Source organism: Mixophyes fleayi, chromosome 1, assembly GCF_038048845.1.
Source record: "Mixophyes fleayi isolate aMixFle1 chromosome 1, aMixFle1.hap1, whole genome shotgun sequence".
Taxonomy (NCBI): Eukaryota; Metazoa; Chordata; class Amphibia; order Anura; family Limnodynastidae; genus Mixophyes; species Mixophyes fleayi.
The window spans coordinates 196,651,027-196,659,560 of NC_134402.1; positions in this window are offsets into that span (position 1 = coordinate 196,651,027).

An 8,534-nucleotide genomic window follows, 5' to 3' on the forward strand; every position below is an offset into this window, starting at 1 on the left:
GGTCAGTGATTCTCTCGTTAACACAGGTGAGACTGTTGATGAAGACAAGGTTGGAGATCACTCTGTCATGCTGATTGAGTTAGAATAACAGACTGGAAGCTTTAAAAGGAAAGTGTTGCTTGAAATCATTGTTCTCCCTCTGTTAACCATGGTTAACTGCAAGGAAACACCTGCAGTCATCATTGCTTTGCACAAAAATGGCTTCACAGGCAAGGATGTTGCTGCTAGTAAGATTGCACTTAAATGAACCATTTATTGGATCATCACGAACTTCAAGGAGAGAGGTTCAATAGTTGTGAAGAAGGCTTCAGGGCACCCAAGAACGTCCAGCAAGTGTCAGGACTGTCTCCTATAGTTGACTCAGCTGCGGGATCGGGGCATAACCAGTGCAGAGCTTGTTCAGGAATGGCAGCAGGCAGGTGAGGGTGCATCTGCACACACTGTGAGGCGAGGACTTTTGGAAGCTGGCCTGGTGTCAAGAAGGCCAGCAAAGAAGTCACTTCTCTCCAGGAAAAACACCAGGGACAGACTGATCTTCCAAAAGTTACAGGGATTGGACTGCTGAGGACTGGGGTGAAGTCATTTTCTCTGATAAATCCCCTTTCAGATTGTTTGGGGCATCTGGAGAAATGCTTGTCCGGAGAAGGAAAGGTGAGTGCTACCATCAGTCCTGTGTCATGCCAACAGTAAAGTTTACTGAAACCATTGAAGTGTTGGGTTGCTTCTCAACCAATGGAATAGGCTCACTCACAATTTTGCCTAAGAACACAGCCATGAATATAGAATGGTACCAAAACATCCTCCAAGAGCAACTTCTCCCAACCATCCAAGAACAGTTAGTTTTATGTGGCCCAGAATTTGATTGACAGCATGACACCAGGGCGAATTGCAGAGGTCTTCAAAAAGAAGAGTCAACACTGCAAATATTGACTCTTTGCATAAACTTAATGTAATTGTCAATAAAAGTCTTTGACACTTATAAAATTCTTGTCATTTTACTTTAGTATACCATAGCAACATCTGACAAAAAGGTCTAAAAACACTGAAACGGCAAACTTTGTGAAAACCAATACTTGTGTCATTCTCAAAACTTTTGGCCATGACTGTACTATAAATTGCTTTCCAGGATACTTCACATATACACAAACCTCCATTCCATTAAACCTATAGCTTCTGTCAGCTATGTCTTTTGAGGTTGGAAGTAGGCAGCAAAAGAGACTCCAGTGTTTTTTGTTACATGAGATTAAACTTATCTTCTGGGTGGAGTTAACCTTCCAGAGGAAGTTAGTCTGAGCATTTCATATGCAAATTCAAAGCAACTTTTCAGGTTTTCACATAAGCCTTCTCGAACCTCATGTTTGTAGTGGGGAATGGAACTCACCCTTGTTTACCAAACTAATTCAAGCATGACTGTAAGTGAAGATAAAATATTAGAAAATGGATTATCCTTATCACTGAGCTTGAGGTAGCATCATACCATCCAGGTGGAGATGGCAGAGAGGTAGTCGGAAACACAGGAGAGAAGAGGTCCGGGAAGGAAAGGCAGGTTAGAGTGTCATCGGCAAAGGGATGGCTTGACTGTTCCACAGAAGAGAATCGATAAATTCCTCAACACTCAAAACATATAGTAGGTATCCAGCCAAATATTTGTAGAAAGAACATCCAGACACACATTGACATGCAATAATAATGAACAAAATTCTTCACAAGTAAAAATGACATAAAACATATCAAGTCTATCTCACAATGTTAAATATGGGCTAGCCCATCAAAAATTAATAAATTATTTGTCAGCACAGACATAATACATAATTTCCATAAATGATAAAGATAAATGAAAATCCCATCATTCAAAAGGATTGAGATATAATGAAAAATAACCATACAGACACAGCAGCTGCATATGCCACTGAGTGTAGGTGCAGCATTACTAGTGGTGCAATGTAATGCAGACACCGTAAAGCAGGAGGGTCAAACAAGCCAGGGGTCAAAACCACAATACCAAGGAGAAGGCAGAAGAGAAGTCACAACAAAGCCAGGTTTGGGTCTTAAAATGAAGTGCAAAACGAGGAGCCAAGCAGAGGTCAAAACCAGGAAATCAAACAGGATTCATAAACAGGAAAACCAGCAGCAGTAAGGGCAACAGATGAACTGGCAAAGGCTGCTGGGACAGGCAGGCTTTTATAGGCCAGGGACAGGTGATAAGCATCCTGGAATAATGAGCTTAGCTCTGGCAGGTAGGAGAACAGTCCAAGTACCACAGTGGCCCCTTTGGTGGAACAGTGGTACTGCAAGCTGGATACATATACATTTAAAAGTCCCACATAGTACTTGGCAGACCGGAGCTGCTGGAGGCAGATCATGAAAGAGGCACTGGGCCCACGATGTGGAGGAGCCTCAGAGAGAAGAAGCAGAGACCATTCCTCAGCAAACTAATTCACTTGTATGAAAACCTCAACCAGTCCAACTCACACCTTGTAAGCACTACCCAGGAGATCAGCACTACACTCACCCGTCTAGATCACAAGTTGGATACAATCCTCACAACTATTAATTCCATGCTCTCAGACATCCACAGCATCTTCACAGGTTTCACCGACCTTGTTTCCCACTATGTCACTTCCACTCTTTCTACTGAAATGTCCCAGGTTTCCTCTCCATTATCCCAATTATTCACTCCTATCCATTGTCCTAATTTTCCCACACCAGACTCTGTGCCCCATCATCAAGGCCGGATAAAGGGAATGGAGGCCCCTGGGCTAAGGGGACCTCCATTCCCCCGTGAGGGCCCCCCTCCCCGTTATCTGAGCCACCCCTTCGGTGAGCTGAGCTGCCCCCAAGGCACTTACCTCTTTCTCCTGGCATTGCAGTCCTTCCCCGGCGCACTGTACGCTCTTTACTGAGGAGATCTCGTGAGAGTGAGACTCACAAGATCTCCTCAGTAAGGAGTCTACAGCATGTCGGGGAAGGACCGCATTTAAAGTGCTCAGCAGCATTGATCGCGGCGCGGGCGCCCCCGACCGATCAATACTGCTGCTGAGCACTTTCAAGGGCCCCCTGGATGCCCGGGGCCCCTGGGCTGTAGCCCAGTTAGCCCTAGGGTTAATCCGGCCCTGCCCATCATGCATCATTTTCCCCTGTCTCTAGTCCCCACTTTTCTCCTGTTGTTCCACTACCCTCTCCAACCCCAAAAAACATTCTGTTCCCAAATCATCGCACCTCTCAGCCCCATCTGCATCACTACCAGCCACATCTCGCCCCCCAGCCTGCTCTGTATCCCTACCAGCCACATCTCGCCCCTCAGTCCCCTCTGCATCCCCACCAACCAGTGTTGCCAACTCTGGAATGAAAAATAAGCCCAAATAAGCCTACGGGTAAGTGAAAAACAAGCCCAAAACAAGCCCAAACCAATCCTAAAAAGCCCAACACCCAGCCCCCGAAAAAAAAGGACCAACTTACAGGGGACAGAACGTTCTTCAAGTGAAAACCACAAAGTTTATTGTTTGTTATTATATCAATACATATAAACATTTCTACAATCTCTTCAATTTCTCTATAATGATATTTCTCAGCACACATTGGCTTTTAAAGTTGACTAGAATTTTCATAATTCTTTTGTGTGATAAAGATTATTAAAACAGTGTAACAGTTGAGTAAATATAAGATTTTACGCTCATGTTTCCTCCGAAGACAAATTTCAATTGGAGGTAGATAGTACCTACTGTATATATTTTCACAGTCCTTTGTATGTATAATATTGTTTCTAAGTAAAGAATAAAATATCTTACAATATGCAAGTTTGTATTAAATAAAGAGGCCAAACCAAATTAACAAAAAACAAAAAGAACTTTATTATTTAACCACTGTAACATTTTTGCAGTATTAAAATCATAATATTAAAACACATACATAAATATTAAATAGCAAGTCAATTCAATAAATTAATCTGTGTTGCCAAATTCCTTTATTTGCACAGTTACATGAAAACATACTCAAATAATAGAAGTGTGGGGGTAGCAAAGTGCAAATAATAAATACATTAAACAGAAGATTTACTAAAGTTCATCTAAGCTTTCTCTGTCATCTAAACCAGCTTCCGTGTGGTACATTCCGGAATTAAAGCTCTGTAGCATACTGGAACTAGGATTAAAGTTCTTGCAGCAAATACCCAAGCGATTTAAACCGTAGCGGACATAAAGAATGCCACATAAAGTCTTCTGACCCATCCGGTTCCTCAGCTTTGATTTCACTATGTTCATTTGAGAGAAAACCCGTTCCACATCGACATTGCTGAGAGGCATGGCAAGTAGTGACAGGGAAAATAATGCCAGCTCTTTGAAGCACCATTCATCACTGCTGTCTTTGAAATTTAAAACCTTGATTCAAAATTTTTCTGCGTGCTTATCATCGGCATTCTTCCAGTGCTGAACATTAATCCCATGATACTAGGTATCCAAGGCTCCCATGTCTCCTTTGAATACCTTCAGCATCGAGATGCTTGCAAGTGGTGGTTTGGCCTGAGAAAGAATAATTGATGGACTGAATGCAGCCATAGATTTCCACAGCTCAATGTTGGCTTGAAATCTTGCCTGAACATGCTTTGTGGCTTCTAGCAGGAAAACTCTGCACCTGGTTTGTAGGTTTGTTTTACTGTTGTTGCTGAGCTGTGCTCCTTCAACACCAATGGTAAAAAGGACCCCAAAATTCAGAGCACATAGGGGCAGGTGGTTGGATGGGTCATTTAAATTGATATCAAGAAGCTTGCTGTCACTGCCAGGAATCCTGTGTGGAAAACATACCCTTGACAGAAGAGTACGGAAAAATGCATGTAGACAGTCCAGCATCTTGAATGCATTACCAGTCTCTAGCTGGAAGAGCTTATTAATCCATTGAAATTCCTGCAGAACAGGTGTCAGAAACTGTAATACAGTTTGTTGATGGGGTCACAGTACATCTGGTAGAGGACTTCTGCATCATAAGATCACTGTTTGTCCTTACTCAGATGAAAATGTAACTTTAGTTCCTCCCACTGGCTGAGAATCCGCTCACAACAAGGGTACATTGAGAGCCATCTTGTAGATGACAATTGCAGCAGCTTCATTGGTGTTTCCCCTTGATTTATTTGCGATGCCGCAGGGAGCTGTGGGATAACCAGTTGTAGGAGTGGGGCACCAGGTAATCCAGATTGCGTGGCAGTGTCTCGACAGCTTTACTGGCACAAAGTTAGATAGAGTGGCATACACATTTTATTAGGTTGAGATCTTTATTCTTCTGAAGGAGATGCGTATACACAGAATTACTACTTCCAACCATGACGCTAAATCCATCCGTTCCAATGCCGATACAATTTTGGAAATTTAGTCCAACAGAGTTAATAAAACGTAAGAGAGCTGTAGCTTCTGCAGTTTCGCCTTCCAGATTCACCATACCCAAAAATGTTGTCACAATCTTGTCCAAGGAGCAGCTGAAGTAGTGCACTACTAAACATAACTGCTTTACTGCAGAGATGTCTGTACTCTCATCAATGACAAGAGAATAACAGGACTGACCAATATCTGTAATAAGATCAGACAGCATGTAGGGACCAATTATACTGTTTATCAATGATGTACACTTGGTTCAATGTAGATGTAGTTATTTTTCAAAAGTAGATCCTACAAGCTCCCCAAGGTGATCCACAGACTGTGTAGCAGAATGGCATGCAATATAACAAGCCAGTCTCAGTTCTGCTGTGTGGTTCGTTGCTGATGCCTTAGCAACTGTAAATCCCAGATTTGTCAATCGCATCCAAGATAATTCTTTGCAGTTGGTCTTGTGCCTGTCTGTGCTGGCATCCTGCACAAGGTCTGCATGATGGGCACGGATCATGGTTTTACAAAACTTGCAGGTAGCTTTTTTATCATCCCCAAACACTGGCCTGATCCAATCCTTCAGGCCATTTTCTTTTTCCCAGTTGTATCCCTTGCCATACTTTGCCCATTTGGTTGGTGCCATTTTCGATATCTTTAGAATATAAGAAAATGGGAAATATTAACATACATCTCCAAATAACGTAACTGTACTAAAGAATCCAGATGATAATATGAACGGACAGCTGACACTAGTACAGGGCACAGGAACAAAGTCCACCCAACTTATGTGCCCTATAGCAGCTGACGCATGTAAAATCCCCTCGCCCCCGTTCTCAGCTACAGAAGACATGCATTATGGAGCAAAACCTGACTGGGGGTAACCCAATATGTGCCTTAAAAACACACAAAAACCCTGCATTGGTGCAGGCTCAACTGTGCACCATACAGGAAAAAAAAAAAAAGAGGAAGAAAAGTCTCTTATTGTGGGTGCACCAGCTGAGTTTATAAAAAAAAAATGCATTACTTTCTTTCAAATATATTGTAAAACCAAATTATATTTCTGCATTATTTTAAGCAAAATCTTAAAAATGAGAAATCTCACACAGACTGGGGAACCCCAGCACCAAGAATTTGCCTTGTTGTCAGCACGGCAGAGAAATCTGCAACACATGGACGACAAGTATCCTTACCTTGTGCAACGCTAGTACAGCACCGTTATTTGCCTTTGTGTAACAGCTGCTCACACATGAAAAACAAGCCCAAAAACCTGCGATGAGCAAAAAATACAAAAAAACACAACAATTAGCTTTAAAAAACATAAGGCCAATTCCACTTTTTAAAAGCGGAATTGGCAACTATGTCCAGGACCCTCTCCCCTGTAAATGTCTTCACTCTCTTAGTGAGCGAGGATGTATATACAGGTATAGGATCTATTATCATGAAACACTCTTTATTATTATTTATTTATGATGTGCCACAGATCCCATAGCACCGGACACAGGAAGCATGTCAAATAGATTAGGTAATACACATAAGTAGTACAGAGGAGTTAGAGTAGTGCAATGGGGACTAACACAGAGTGTAACAAAATACATCGTAGGACGTACAACTGAGAGTCAGACAGTAGACAATAGGAAGAGAGGACCCTGCCCATGAGAGCTTACATTCTACGCTATCCGTAACGCTATAAAAATCAAGAAAGAAAAAAGGAAAGTATTCATTTTAACTGGTGGAAAGTTGGTCCGTACAGACGAGTTATTAAAAATTTGTAAAAACTAACATACAATATAAACGTCATAGCTGCATAGTGGCCACCAATACTGTAAACAAGACCAATTGCAATGGTGTACCTTAACCACAAAAATTACGTACACTGCGGTTAAATATCAATATTCTTACTTTTTCATTATTAGATTATAAAACATGTAAGTTTTGCAAAAAATTCATATATATCATAAATATTGCCACTGATGTAATATAACACAGCCCATGAATGTTCATACATCCATGTGAACAGAGCCGGATTTAGACCTCATAGGGCCCTAGGCAAGATACTGGTTTGGGGCCCCCTCCCTGAAAAAAATCCAAAGCACTATAGTTTTTAGCATAACATATACCCCTATTCAGTGGCTGGCTGGCAGACTTTAGCCCAGTGGGGCAAGCACATAGCACTGTCCCATAAGTAGCAGCCCATTTTTAAAGGTTGGTCTCACCGCCGGCCCTGGGAGGGCCCTCTGGGGACCGCTGGGCCCTAGGCAATCGCCTAGGTTGCCTAGTGGTAAATCCGGCCCTGCATGTGAACACTTGATTATATGCACTGAGAGTAGTCTTTTAATATGTTAAAATGTCTACCAGAAACAAAGGTATTTGGAGCAGTATTTTTCGCAAAAGCATGAAGAAATTCTTGCCTACAAAATTGTAAAGGCACGCTGGCAGCAATAAAGCCATCTTCTCTGTGCCCACTCCTGGAGACTGTACATAAACTGCTTATAGGGCACAGTATAGGCCTGCATGTTAGGACAATGGATAATAATGAGCAATGAAACTCTCACTAGCAGCCACCCCCAGCTACACATGAGCTGATATAATACCAATACAGGACCATTGGGGACTATAAGGGCAGGGAAAGGGGTGTAGGGGTGCATGCTCCCTCATATACTCTCATATACCCACTCACCGTTAATAAAGCTGCTGGAGATGATGAGCTGGAGATGAGTTGGAGTCTAGAGATGACCTGGAGATGAATCTGATGATGAATGATGAGGCTGCTGTGGATCGCCGTCTCTGTGTTATCCCTGCTGGCTTCTGCTACCTGGCTAACAAAACTGTGCCCACTTCAAAATTTGCCACGTGTTTATACTACTACAATGTATGTGATATATTCCACGTATCCTCCTCTGACTCTGCCCACCAACCAACAAAACGCCGCTTCATTGGAAGAATTCCAAAATGGAAGCAGACAAAAAAAAAGATTATGCAGCCTGAGGACATGGAGACCGTGTCCAAGCCCAAAAACAAGCAACCCGTGGCAGTAAAATAAAATAGCAACTCAAGAAAAAAGAAGCCCAATTCCGCTTGTTATAAGCGGAATTGGCAACTATGGCACCAACCCCCTTTGCATCCCTACCAGCCCCCCTCTGGCTACTCCCCAGCCCCCTCCGGCTATCCTGCAGCCCTCTATGC